This window comes from Psammomys obesus, unplaced genomic scaffold (genome assembly GCF_907164565.1).
Source record: "Psammomys obesus unplaced genomic scaffold, mPsaObe1.curated_primary_1811, whole genome shotgun sequence".
In the NCBI taxonomy this organism is placed as follows: domain Eukaryota; kingdom Metazoa; phylum Chordata; class Mammalia; order Rodentia; family Muridae; genus Psammomys; species Psammomys obesus.
In genome coordinates this window covers 17,504,372-17,518,567 of record NW_026596040.1, presented here as the reverse complement: position 1 = coordinate 17,518,567, position 14,196 = coordinate 17,504,372, and the positions used below count along the sequence as shown (strand labels likewise).

At 42.2% G+C, this 14,196-nt stretch overlaps 1 non-coding gene across 1 annotated transcript; it reads right to left on the bottom strand.

Annotated features, from left to right (window-relative positions):
* Positions 1–13,089: 13,089 nt before the first annotated feature.
* On the bottom strand, positions 13,090–13,219 carry LOC129688251 (small nucleolar RNA SNORA17). Its single transcript, XR_008721900.1, has one exon. It is a non-coding gene; the product is annotated as a small nucleolar RNA SNORA17 (small nucleolar RNA).
* Between the last annotated feature and the right edge of the window lie 977 nt (positions 13,220–14,196).

Genomic DNA, 14,196 nt, shown 5'->3' with positions numbered 1-14,196 from the left:
CAAGAGGCTGGGCCACAGGAAACTTGCAAACCCCGAGTGTCTGTGGTTTTTTGGAGAGGAAGAAGAAAAAAGGGGGCGAATGAGGAGAGACAAAAAGGTATAGGGTAAAAATAGAGTATGACCCAGAAGGATAGGGAGGAGGAGGCTCTGGCTATGACCACTGCCTGGTCTGATGGCTGAAGTGTGTCTGCAATCTCTCAAGGAGCCTGTCTCACACCCTGTTGTAGGGCAGTCCTGTTCTCCTCCAGCTTCCTTTCGGATCCGATTATCTTTTTCTACGGAGCTTTTCTCTTCTTTCTATGTCTCTGTGCCACAATTCTGTTTTCTGGCAAATGATTATTTCCTCAATTGGAAGTTGACAAGTTTCAGTTGCTTTGCTCCTAAGTGCTCTCTCCTCGAAACTACCTCATGATGCAGTAGGCCCATTGACCATCTGCTTCTGAGCTCGCTCGTGGAAAGCCTCCTGAAGTGTGAGCGGTCCTTCTCACCGGAAGTGAGGCTGCCCTCTGTTCAGTCCTAACTCTTCTCACACAACATCGACTGTCTCATCTCTGGCACCTCTCAGGGAGTCTAACAGAGTCCCAGTAAATATTTGTTGAATAAATAGATGGAAGATGAGCTTTCTGGTCTTGGGGTTCTTAGAGTCAGACGAAGGAGTTTATCTTTGCAGTGGGGAGATCCCAGAGTTCTGCCCTGACACTAATCTTTGCCCTTAAACTTACTACAGGTTTATTCAATGGATGCTTTGGGCCTCTGTGACATTTTGATGTTGCTCAGACGTTCGAGCTAACATCTGGAGATAGTTCACAAAAGGAGCCATGTGGAGCAAGTCTGTGCCAACTTCCCCCTGTAGCCTGCAGTAATCAATTACTTCCTTGCAGTAACCAGAGGCAGATTTGCACTGAAGGCTGTGTCTGGTCACGTGTTTATTGCTGGCTTAAGGACTCCCTTCAGCTTGCTGCTCATTTGTAAAGCAGACATGCCTGGCGCATCCCAAGCTCTGTGGCTGAACCAGAGCCTGCACTGTGTTCTGTCTGCTTGCACACTCAGTTTTTTAGGCTTCTTGCAGGAAGAACAAGGCTTCATAGCTTTTTCTGGACGTTTTCTGTCTGCAGTAGAGCTCAGTTTTACTCCTACTGTCATTGTTGTTAAAGGTAATACCTTGTGCCCTCTTTTTTTGTTGTTGTTGTTGTGTTAAACCTAGGGCCAAGGACCCCATTCATTTTCTAGACTAGCTGGAATTATCAGCTTTCATCATCAGGTCCAGTGTTTTCAATTCAGTGTTCTCTCATTAGAATTTTCCTGTCGTATGTCTTTTTAAACATGTACTTTTTCAGGATTGGGGAATGATGTGTAATCCATCATTTTCAATTTTTTTTTCAGAGACACGGTACTGAGGTGACACTTTCATACTGTAGGTAATGCCATTTTCAGAACATTTTTAATATTGAAAAATTTCGAGCATATACAGAAGTCTAAAACATGCAATGAATTCCTGTTTACCCTTGCCAGCTCCTGTCACAGCCAGTGCTTTGCTGGGCTGATTAGGTATCTCCTGATGGTTTGCTTTCCAGGGAGCTAAAGCAAACCTAAAACTGTACATCACCTGGGTCATAAGCTATTCAGTGTGCGTCTCTGATGCATAGAGACTTAAAAATAGTCCCGGTGATGTCAGCGCACCTGCGTTAAAGCCCATGCCTTTCGATCACTTGGAGTGAGTTCAGCCTGTCCTCTGTCCCCCCAGATTGCCTGAGATCTGTCAGTTAGCCCTACAGGAGAGCTATGTGGTAACAATATATAAGGAAAGTCATATAGGTGCTTTATTTTTTAAAATTATTTATCTACTTTACATCCCAATCATAGACCTTTTCCTCCTTTCCTCCCAGTCCTTCCCTCCCTTCTTCTTTGCCTTACATATCTACCTCCCTTACTTCTCAGAAAAGGGGAGCCCCCCACTAACACCCCAGAACATCAAGCCATATTGGACTGAGTACATCCTCGTCCACTGTGGCTTGGCAAGGCAGCCCTGCCAGGGGGAGGTGATTAAAAAGCAGGAAACAGTCCATGTCAGAGACCCCTCCATCCTCCCCCCCCCACCCTTATTAGGGGACCTACATGAAGACCAAGCTGCCCACTGGGTACATGCCTAGGTCCAGTCTGTGTGTACTCACTTATAAGCAGATATTAGCCCTAGTACAGGACAACCACACTACAGTTCACAGACCCAAAGAAGCTAAGGGCAAGGAGAGCACAAGGAAGGTTACTTGAATCTCTCTCAGAAGGGGAACTAGAACAAACAGCAGAGTGGTTGAGGAGAGGGAGCAGGATTGAAGAGGGAGTACAGGGAAATGAAGGTGGGGATTGGATATGGGGGAGGGAAGAGGGAGGATAGAGGGCTTGCAGAGAGAAGAGAAACTGTGGGTAGGAGCATCTCTGATACACCTGGGAGAGGATGAAGGTGACTCTAGCAGAGACTCCTGGAATTGGGGGTCATGGAGACTGAAGGGGCCACCCTCTAACCAGACTGGACTCCTAGTGGAGGGAGGGAAACATCAACCCACCCACAAAAACTTTGACCCAAAATTTATCCTGCCAACAAGATGTATGGAGATAAAGGTAGAGCAGAGATTGAGGGAATATCCAACCAATGCCTGACCCAACCTGAGAACCACCCCATGAGAGATAGCCAACCCCTGATACTGTAATGACAATCTGCTATGCTTGCAGACCGGAGCTTAGCAAAGCTGTCCTTTGAGAGGCTCCACCCAGGACAGAAACAGATGCTGAGACCCACAGCCAAACATTAGGCAGAGTGTGGAGAGCCTTGTGGAGGGGTGAGATGAAAGATAGAAAGAACTGGAGGGGACAAAAGCTTTACAAGAAGACCAACAGAGCCAAGTAACCTGGGCCCAGGGGAGCTTGCAGAGTGAAGCACATAGGTGCTGTGAGGGTTCTAGACAGTTTCTAATTACTTTCCATGGAGTCCTGTCTCAGTGTGCTCCTTGTAGCACCACTTACCAGGGGCTTGCAAGCAGTAAGATGAACCGTCAGTCTGAAGTTGCTCTCTCGAATTTGTAACAAAGAGTATTGCAGCGTAGATTCGGCTTACACTCATTTAATAAGAACAGGTAAGCATCTTTTGTTATGTCTAGGGGCTACTTCCATTTCTTCTGTGAACTTTTGTATCTTTTGTCCATGGTCTAGTGGATTGTCAATTAAACAAAAGTATTTTATTTTTTTAATTAAATTTTTATTTTTTACATTAATTACATTTTATTCGCTTTGCATCCCAGCTGTAGGCCCCTCCCTCATTCCCTCCCAATCCCACCCTCCCTCCCTTTTCTCCTCCCATGCCCCTCTCTAAGTTCATTTATAGGGGAGGTCCTTCTCTCCTTCCATCTGACCCTAGCTTATAGGTCTTATCAGGACTGGCTGCAATGTCCTCCTCTGTGTCCTGGCAAGGCTGCTCCTAGACCTATAAGATAGGATAAACATACGAAAATCTGTCCACCTAAAGTATTTTATTTTTATTTAAAAAATTGTATATGTGTGCTTCTTTGTGTGTGTGTATACCCAGGGAGGCCTGAAGAAGGTGTTGGATCCTTTAACATTGGAGTTATAGGTGGCTATGAGCCGCCTGTTGTGGGTGCTGCAAATGAACTTGGTCCTCTGGAAGCAAGCACTCAGCCTTCTCTAGTCCTGTTGATTATTTTAGTCTCCTCTCCTCTCCTCTCTTCTCCTCTCTTCTCCTCTCCTCTCCTCTCTTCTCCTCTCTTCTCCTCTCTTCTCCTCTCTTCTCCTCTCCTCTCCTCTCCTCTCCTCTCCTCTCTCCCTTCCTCCCTTCCTCCCTTCCTTCCTTCCTTCCTTCCTTCCTTCCTTCCTTCCTTCCTTCCTTCCTTCCTTCTTCTCTTCCTTCTTCCCATTCCTTCCGTCTTTCTTTCTTCCTACTTTATTTTTTTCTTTCTTTCAAATTCTTTCAGTGTGGGGAGCATTTGTGCTTTGCTTGCCTTTGATATATATTAGATTTCATATGTAGTTTCTAATGGACACTTTGCTACCTTCTTGTCCGATGTCCTTCTTTGCTGCTCCATTACAGTAAGGACAGCTCTTAGCTTTGCCCTCTTCATCTATCTGCTTCCTTGCTCATCCAAGTTAAAGTTGTGTGTCCAAGCTGAGTTCTTCACTGGGGGACTTGCATTAACTTTTGTTTTTCTTACAGAAGCCAACTATAGTGAGATATTGGCTGAAGTCTTACATTGCAGGACTCAGAAATTACACCTTTTTACTGTTTTTGCTATGTTTTTGTTCATATGGTTCTTAACTACCTGGAGTTTCTGTAGACTTGAAATTTGAGCTTACCGAAATCTGATCCATCTCTCCAGGCTCATATTTTAAACCACATTTATTTTCTCTACAAATGATTTCCTGGTTTCCTCAAGTAGCCCATCCTTTCTTTAAAGTCCTTTATAATGATTCTCTTCCCCCAGTGCTTGTCAGGAGTCTCCTCCCCTTGTTTAAATTTGTGTCTTTTGGAGAACTTACAAAATTGCAGTAGGGATGCAATTCAAAGCATATTTAATGAATTAAAACCAAATCTGAAAGAAGTTGTACTTTGTGCACTTTATGTATTTAAGAAACCTTTATGTTTCCCATCTAAGTTCTTGTCATAAGCTTCTTGAAGATACATCAAATTAGACCCAAAGACTGGAAATATTTCAGACACTCCATTAACACCTTATTAAATATAAATTAGCTAGCTTTAAAAATAGGCGGTAATAATTTTAGTGTTAGCTGCAGGACTGACGGGCATTATTTCAAAGACAGTAATGATGCAGCTGGAATATATTGTTTCTGGCCCAGGATAAGCCTTAATTGGCAAATAGCAATTTAATTGAGTTACCTGAGAAAGTTGCTTTAACAGTTTAAAAATGATTCTGTTCTTTTGTTTTTTCCTCTGCTTATGAAGTGGGTTTCAGAATTCATTTCAAAATACTGAGTTACTTATGCTGCTTAATTTATAAGGCATTGTTTTTCATTAGTTGTGTAGAGATCCATGCCTACTCATCAGTTATTTTTTACCTTGGAGGACTGCTCTCAGTCCTGAACACCCTGCAGTATATGCCCAAATGTTGGGTATATATATCCTTAGATATGCATACAGCCTTGTAAATTATATAATATTGTTATATAATTGGGTAACTTTGGTTTTGTCTGTGACTATTCTAAGAAACAGAATTAGGAAAAAAATTGTCCCAAGATATCAGTCTAATTCTTAAGGATCTTGCCCATTAAAAAAAAAAAAAAATATATATATATATATATATATATATATATATATATGTATATATATAATTTGTATTTTATATCTGTAGATATTTCCTTCATGTATGTATGTGTAACACATGCATGCTTGGTGATTGTGACGGCCAGAAGAGGGAGCTGGATCCTCTGAAATTATAGTTACAAATTATTTTGAGCTACCATGTAAGTGCCGGGAACCAAACTTGGGTCCTCTGGAAGAGCAGCAAGTGCTTTCAACTCCTGAGAGCAACTCAAGCCATTCCACCAGCTCTGCTTCTTGCCCATTCATATTTGTTACCTTGAGCTGCTGCTGTCAACAAAAGATACAAGTGCTGTCCTGATGAGAAGGCTAATCACTGTTTCCAGATTGTTGATTTTAATATAATATTTGTGAAGATACTGTCTGTGGAGATTTTGGAAAACTATAAATGAGTATAACCTGCCAGCAATATAAGGTGGGATTCTGTGGAAATTGATTAGGAATCAATTTAAAGTACAGGTTCATTTGACCTGTCAATAGATTTTGGATGAGAAACCCTATCATGGTATCTAGTGAATCAAATGAGTGTGGCTCTTGAAGTACATTGGGAAGCAATGTTGTTTCTGCTCTTCATGAGATATGAACAAGGCTGGACATGGAAAGCTTTCCTTTCTTCTTTCCATCACTCTGTTAATCTTGCTCAATATCTTAAACATGTGGACTACAACACATTTAATTAGAAGTGTCTGGAACATGCAACTTCATGCAGATTTGTAAATGAATTTTGATACTCTGCTAGGGATGGCTATATGAAGAAAGTTCATCAATACTCTCAACCTCCATCTCTGCAGACTGAGTTGAGCCCCTCAAACTCTTTTCTATACCAGAAAAATTGCGTTACCTTTTGATCAATACTTAAGTCATTCATCAAAGTCTATGCTTTCTGACTAACCTAGTCAAATGAACATTGCTAGTCTTAGTATAGATAAAACAGAAAAGCAGCAAATGACATGTCTTCATAGTTGCTTAGGTTCTCTTCATAACCTAAATTCTTTGTCTCATTCTGCTTGATCAGAGGACATTGAAACCTTGACATTTGTGCTTGAGAAGGGCTAATATGGTTTCTTTTATGGAAAAGAAAAATGTTGTTGGAAAAAGTTTCTCTCTCACACACACATACACACACACAGGATTATTTTTTGAGACAGGGTTTCTCTGGGTAGCCCTGCTTTTTGTGGAAATCACTCTGTAGATCAGACTGGCACTGAACTCAGATATTCACCTGCCTCTGCCTCTTGAGTGCTGGGATTAAAGGTGTGTACCACCAACACCTGAGTTTCTCAGACTTTAGCCAGGTGGGTAATTTTGATTACATACTAGAAGACAAGAAATATTAAGAGTATGGGCTATTTTAGAAATTTTATAAAATGGATTTAGTAGTTTATTTACCACATAGAGCTACTTAAAGGCAAGACTTGTAGGAAAATGGGCTATAATTCTGGACATGCTTTTATTTTTGTATTCCTAGGGAAAGCAGGCTACATTGACTTGATTTTTGTCTGTGAAGGGGATGAAGTGGACTGGAATGGGTGCACTTTCAATCTTATTTGAGCAGATTCTAGTCAAAAGTTGTTGTTGTTGCTTTTAAATATCAAGAATTAGACAGTCAACATCAGTAGTATTTTATTGGACATTAACGTAAGTGGTTTAAGTTTTAAGTCATGTGATACAATCTTATTAATTGGAAAATACCTTATGTATTGTTGTCCTTGGTACTTCACCTCAGGGGAAGTCGACCGAAGCTTGTGAGTTTTGAAAAGCATTTTTGGTCTATTTGGTTTTTTTTTTTCATGTTGACCATGGTAGGTTCTTAGCTTGAGCCGCTTAACAGAGTGTTTCCTGGCCTTTTGCAGTCAACGTTTATTGACCCATGTGGTTGGAGTAATGTCTGAGTAATGCACCTTGTTAGGGTTTTATGTCTATATTTGGAAAGGGTGATTAAAATTAAATTTACCGTTTGTTCCATTTTTTTGTTATTTTTTTTCTAGATTGAATTTTTTTATTCTTTCATTTTGTTTTGTTTCTTCTTTTATTTTTTTTCCACCAGTGTCTCACCCTATGGTTCTAGATGGCCTGGAACTCTTGATGTAGGGCAAGCTAGCCTCAAACTCATGGAGATTTGCCTGCATTTGCCTCCCAAATAATAGGATTGAAGGAGCGCACCACCATGCTCAGTTTAGACTTAATTTTATTTGAGTATTGGCTATTGGAGTAGTCTTTGCTAGGTCTGTGCAGAGGAATTTTAATCCAGCAACATGGCAGCTCTGATCGTATCCAAAGACCTTCTAGGTCTGTGTGATCTAGCTGGAATGCAGATACACCTTTAGTGCACAGCTTTAATTCCTCTGACTGGAATCCTTTAGGACACAACCTCAATCCCAAACAATGACCTTTAATTGAGGCGCAAATCGATAAATCAGAGAAAGATTTGACGGAATGAGTCAGAGGTAGGATATGCCAAACTCTCAGGAAGCTATTTAAGAGCAGCACAGGGAGAGAGAGTTCATTTTAGCCAGTTGAGTGGAATGGAGTTCAGTCAGTTGGGAGTCAGTGCAGTGCAGTGGAGTTGAGGCAGCTGAGGCCAGAGAATAAGAAGACAGAAGATTAGCAGAGATTGTCAGAATTAGTTTGAGTTCAAGCAAAGCAATTCAGTGAGAAGTCAAGGGAAGTCAGATTGAAGCAGTCTGCTTGGAGAAAAGTTTGAACCAGGACAGCTGAGTTGAACCAGCCAGCCAGAATTGAAAAAGAATTAGAGAATTAGAAGGGTGAGCTTACTCAGCAGTAAGCCTCTAAGATGACAATTACATCGGACAAATAAAAGTTATGTAAAGGTCTTTGTTGTGTGTCTATCTGATAGTCTTAAGGGATAATCTGTGGAAAGGAGAGAGAGAGAGAGAGAGAGAGAGAGAGAGAGAGAGAGAGAGAGAAGGAATGAGAATGGGAAGGGGTGGGGTGAGTAGTTTTCAGTGCTTGCATTGGTTATTTCCCGTCTGTTTTCCACACCTGGTTGTGGTTTTGGCCTCAGTCAGCATCTGGAAATGCTGAGACAGTTGGTATATACAAAATACTTGATTTTTTTTTTGTTTTTGTTTTCCTTGGGCTTGTTATTACACAAATACTTCTTCAATTTTCCCCTAATGGCTAGTGCATTGTTTCCTGGAGAAGGGCTGTCAATAAATTAAGGAACATTTATGATGCTGTATCTAGTGACAGGTGTTCTGGTCATGGTGTCCACTGAAGGTTATTGTAAGGGCCTTGGCCACTCTTTCTTTTCTGTCTATCCCGGTCATGTTTGTCATGGACTTCCTGTCATGATGTGGTTTGGTGCCTTGCCATAGGCCCCAGGGCTGATCATGGGTGGAGATCCCCAAAAATGTGATACTAAACAATTATCCTCTCTTCTAAAGCTGGCTGTCTCAGGTTTTTGACATAGCACCAGAAAACAGAGTAACTCATTAAGTGGTATTCCCGGTGGAAGAAAACAAGGATTTGAAGGGCTATGAGGAGGGAAGAGCTCCTGCTGGCCAACCCCCATGCTCATTTCCACCAACACCCCCTGGTATTTATTTAATACCAGTTTCTGGTATTTATTTAAATAAAATTTGCTAATTCTGGATTTACTGACCACTTCTTAGAGTGAAAGAAAAAGGTTTTCCTGACTCACCCACATGCTCATCTCCCAATCGTAACACATTAATGGTTACGTTGTTGCTTTTAGCTCTGTGACTAGTTTTCTTTATAACTCTAGAAAATATGTCAATCATTCCGTTTTGTTTTTTTTCCTGTTCCTTAAGTTGATTCTGTTGAGTTTTCTGTAAGATGGAAAATTAGCCCCTCTACCATTTCCTCTGTTTCTCTCTTCCTATCTTCCTTCTGATTAATTTTTGCTTCATATTGTTGAGGTTGATAACACCTACATTTTGTTCTACAATGAATTTTCTCGTTTTCTGTTTTATGTCTTTGAGGTGAAAAAAAATCAATCTTTTTATTGCTATGCATGCAACAACAACTATTATTATTATTATTTGCTGTCAAGATTTGTAGCATGCCGTGTCTGCATTTGTCTGACTATGGATTCTGTTCCATATCCCTAGGCTGACCATCAAGGTAAGATGGAGTCCTTTCCTCTATATCTCTCTGTTATCTTTTCATGGTTTTTGTTGTTGTTGTTGTTAATAAGACACTAGCTCTCTGCTCTTTACTCATATTTATTTTCTGTCCTGTTCAGCGTTCTGATGTATGCATACAAATTTATTGTCCATCCATCTCATTGCATTTTAACATTTCAGCAGCTGACCTTGCTGTTCTCCTTCCTCACTGCTTCTAGAGGATATGATGACCAGCACTTCCTGCTTCATTCCCCTTCTGGTCATCCCCAAGTGGTGCTCCCCCTGCCTTTGAAAATCAAGCTGTCTTATTTATGAAACCTGTAAAACTGTCTGGTCTGTTGATGTACCACATAGTGTCAGACACTTTATAGCATCTCTTACTTGTGTTTTTTTAAACTGCCTCTTAGTGAATTTCAAAAAAGAAGAAGCAAAGGCGTGTGCTGGGTCTGGCATCTTGAACTATATTCTGCTGAATTTTCATCTAACTGTGTTTTCTTCCTTGAAGACACCCAGAATGTCTACCACTTTAAAATAGATGCCAACACATTTCATAGCTTTTCTTCTATTCTTTTAGTCAGGATGATAATTCTTTTTGAATAGTTGGTTAGAACTTGGGTTTCTTGTAGTGAAATGAATGCATATTTTAGTTTTACTTTTTACAAGTTTTCTTCAAGCTGGTTTAATTTTTTTCTTTTCACACACTTAAATATATTTAGAAAGTTTGATTGCCTACAGAATTTTCAACATGCTATTCAAATTCATTTTTTTTCCCTATTACACGTCAGCTATGGATTTCCCATGCACTTACTCACTGATACAATTTCTGTGCCCAGGCTTTTGATGTATTTATTTCCTACAGTGATTTGTTTTCCTAATGAATTTCTCTTCTGTCATATTTTTACATTTACTTGTAATTAGCAATACTCTCTCTTTTTTTACAAGGATGCTTTAAGCATTACATACTTTTACATACAATTACAATTTACATACTAATTACATACAATTACATACTTTCTCCCAGTTTATTTCTGAGTGAGAAAATATTTTATATGTTGGTATAGATTTGCATTACCCACTTTTTTTTCTTTTCATTTTATGCCTTTCTTGGTTATTTTGCAATGGTTACTGCTATGGATAGAATTATCCCCTCTAAGGCCATGTGTTAAAGCCTTAACCCCAATGTGACTATATTTCTGTGAATACAGAAATGTTATGGAAATAGTAAGTTTAGATGAGACCGTACGTGTGGGGCGCCGCAATGACATGATTAGTGTCCTTACAAGAAGAGATAGCAGAAAGTGTTTCTCCTCCCTATGCCAGGGAAAGGACATGGAAAGAAAACAGTTATCTATAGAAAGAGAGCCTTCACAGGAGCTGAGCCAGCTGGGTTTTTTTTTTTTTTCAATTATAAATTGTCTGAGAAAGCACCAGATTGATTTCCAAAGTGGTTGTACAAGTTTACAATCCCACCAGCAATGGCAGAGGGTTCTTCTTTCTCCACATCCTCTCCAGCATGTGTTGTCACTTGAGTTTTTGATCTTAGCAATTCTGCTTTGTGTAAGGTGAAATCTCAGGGTGGTTTTGATTTTAATTTCCCTGATGACTAAGGATGTTGAGTGTTTCTTAAAGTATTTCTCTGCCATTCAGTATTCCTCTATTGAGAATTCTGTTTAGCTCTGCTCCCCATATTTTAATTGGATTACTTGATTTGTCAGTTGGCATATTGAGTAGGTTTTTTTTTAAAAGAAAATCATTTATTATTTTTTCTTTTTAAGCATCTTTTTATTGGTTCTTTGTGAATGTCACATCATACATCCTAATCCCACTCATTCCCCCACCCCTCGTACTTGCCCTGGACCTTTGCAACCACCCCAACAGAGAAAAAACATTCTTGTTGTGGAAACTGTAATATGACACAGTGTGTATCACAGTCTCTTCTTTTGTCCATATTTCTTTGCTGGCAAATGTTCATTGCAATGACTCCTTGGTCTGGTATAAGGCCTCTGACTTCTACTACTCTGTCAATAATGGAATCTCACTGGGATTCCTCTCAAATATTCTGTTGTTGCCCGTGTCATGGAAATCCTGTAGTTTTGGATCTGTAGGACTGGCCCCTGAATGCACTTTAGCAGTTCATCGATGGGGTAGATATTGGGGTAGGCAAATTCAAAGCCCTGGATCTAGGCCTGAGAGGTATCTGAGTTGTTCATCCTGCTGGCTTTCTCACTTTCATACCTTTGGGGCTGGCTCACCTGTAACCCCCACAACCAGGGCCAGCTCTACTGTGCTGCCCAGGTGAGGTTCAGGGCCCATATTCTGGAGTGCAGCAGTAAGGGGAGCAGTAAGCTCTTATGACCCCATTGGGGCCAGCTCTCCTACCAGTTGCTAGTGGCAGACGTAAAGAGGAGGAGAGAGGATTTCTCCCTCACCAGTGCTACCACAAGGAAGACAAGAGCCAGGGCAGGCTCTCCCATGCTCATACCCTTGGGGCTGGCTCATCTACAACCCTCATTTTCATGGCCAGCTCTGCTGTGCTGCCCAGGCGAGGGGCAGGGCCTTCTTTCCTGCTCTGATGACCTGAGAGTCAGCTCTCCTGCCTGCCAAGGGGTGTGCGTGTGCGGGGTGGGGGGAATGTTACCACATGGCAGACAAGCAGTGGTGACAGCTCTCCCATACTCGTACTCTGCCCTTTGCCCCCACCAGCAGATTCAGCTATATTGTGCTTCCCAGGTGAGGTGCAGAACCTGCTCTCCTGAGTGCTACAACTGGTGAGGGGCAGGGCCTGATCTCTTGCTTTCAAGACCCCAAGTGCTAGGTCTTTTGTCTGCTGCAGGTAGTGAGGGGCAAGCAGGAAGGAGGGTATCTCTCCCTCATCCATACCACTGCATGGGAGAAGAGTGGCAGGATTAACTTGGGGCTGGCTGACCCACAGCTTCTGCATCGTACGGGCTGCTTTTCTGAGTACTGCAGCTGGCGAGGGGCATGGCCAGCTCTCCTGCTATCATGCTCCCAGCGCCAGCTCCTCCATCATACCTGTACAAGGAATGGGGCAAGTTCTGCACATCCCTCAGATATTAACTTGTCAGTCCAGACCAGTGATATCTACCTGGCCATTGGTGGTTACAGACCCCCTACTGCTGCAGGTCCATGGTCCACCATGGTCCCAGGTGGTGTCATTGGATACTCAAATTAGGCTGTTCCTCACTACCCTTGAATCTCCAGTTCTGCCTCTCTTCATTGTGCCCACATCCTTCTATTTATCATTCTCTTCCATTTCTCGACCATTAACTTGCTCCTCTTTGTGACACTCAGTGATACCTCAGTGTCTGGGATCATCTTAGGAGTGGCCTCAGGAGTGCTATGTCCTGTTCATATAATATGGAACCAGGTGGGGGTCACACCATGTATAGCCTGCTCCCCCAAGGCCTGTGCTGTGCCAGACTGATGGGTATCAGGCTGGCTCCCTGTTCAGGCCCCATGGTACCTGTCTGGTGATTATCTTGGGCTCACTCCTTACCCAGGGTCCCATGGTCCCAGCCAGGGTTCTTCTAGCTTCTGGCTCACTCCCTGCCCCGAGAGCCCATCTGGGCACCCTGTTTCTGCAACTGGTGGTCATCTCAGGACCTCCCCTGTCCCCCTTTTTTTTTCCTTTTTCATTCAGATGATCACAGGTCAGAACACTGAGCATAGACACAGCCTCTCTTCTCTCTGCCACCTACAGGTGCACCTATGACACAGCAGCCAGACCTGCAATGCTTCTAGGGGTATCCATCTTGAGTGTTTTGCATTCCTCTGTTCCTTTCAGCTGCATAGGTTCTCACAGAGGTAGTAATATGGTTTGGTTACAGAGCTGATCTGGCTTAACCAAGAGAGGCTCTCTCTTCCGCTACCACACTGCCTTAGAGAAAGTTTCTTTCCCAACTTGTGTCTCTCTGTAGTTTTCTGTTCTCATTTATAAAAACACTCCAGTTTAAAGTGTTTTGGAAAAGTCCATCTAGGGGCTGTATGGTAAATCACTCACTGCACAGGTATGAAGACTTGAATTTACATTCCCAGAGACCACTGAAAAGTCACAATGCTGCCTGTCATCCCCATTCTCCTATGAAAAGGTAGGAGGTGGAGACAGAAGGGGGCCAGATAGCATGGCATACATAGCAGCAGGTAAGACACTCTGTCTCACACAAGGTGTAGAAGGTGATCATTCTTACTCAAAGCTGTTCTCTGACATCCACATGGCTGTGCCAAGTGTGTGCCTTCACACACACATGCACACACACACTCAGAGTTTACTTGAAAACTTCAATTGCTACTCAATCCACAGTCTCTCGATGCCTTTGCTGCTCAGGCTGTAGGTTCTCTCTTCACTCTCTGCTGCTCCTGCACTTCTTTCCTTGTGTGCTCAGTTCCTTGCTCCCACCAGGGTCAGTAGTGTGGGGAGAATAAACTTAGAAGAAGGACAAAGGATGGAGTGGCTGCTGCTGTTACCTGGTCACTGATGCCTCCTGCTTTGTATCAAGGTTCACACAGTGTCCATCTCTCCATCCTCTTCTTTTTCTCATGTGGGTCAGTGCACATGCCCTAGCTACAAGTCAGTATCTTTGTGAATTTGGTTCTTCCAGCTATAGGCAGAGCAGCTTGAACAGCAGAAGCCTACTTTCTAACAGTTCTGGAGGCTGGAAGTCCAAGATCAAGGTGCCAGACAATTTGTCTTTTCTTGGCTTGCAGATGGTGGTGACCCTTCCTGCC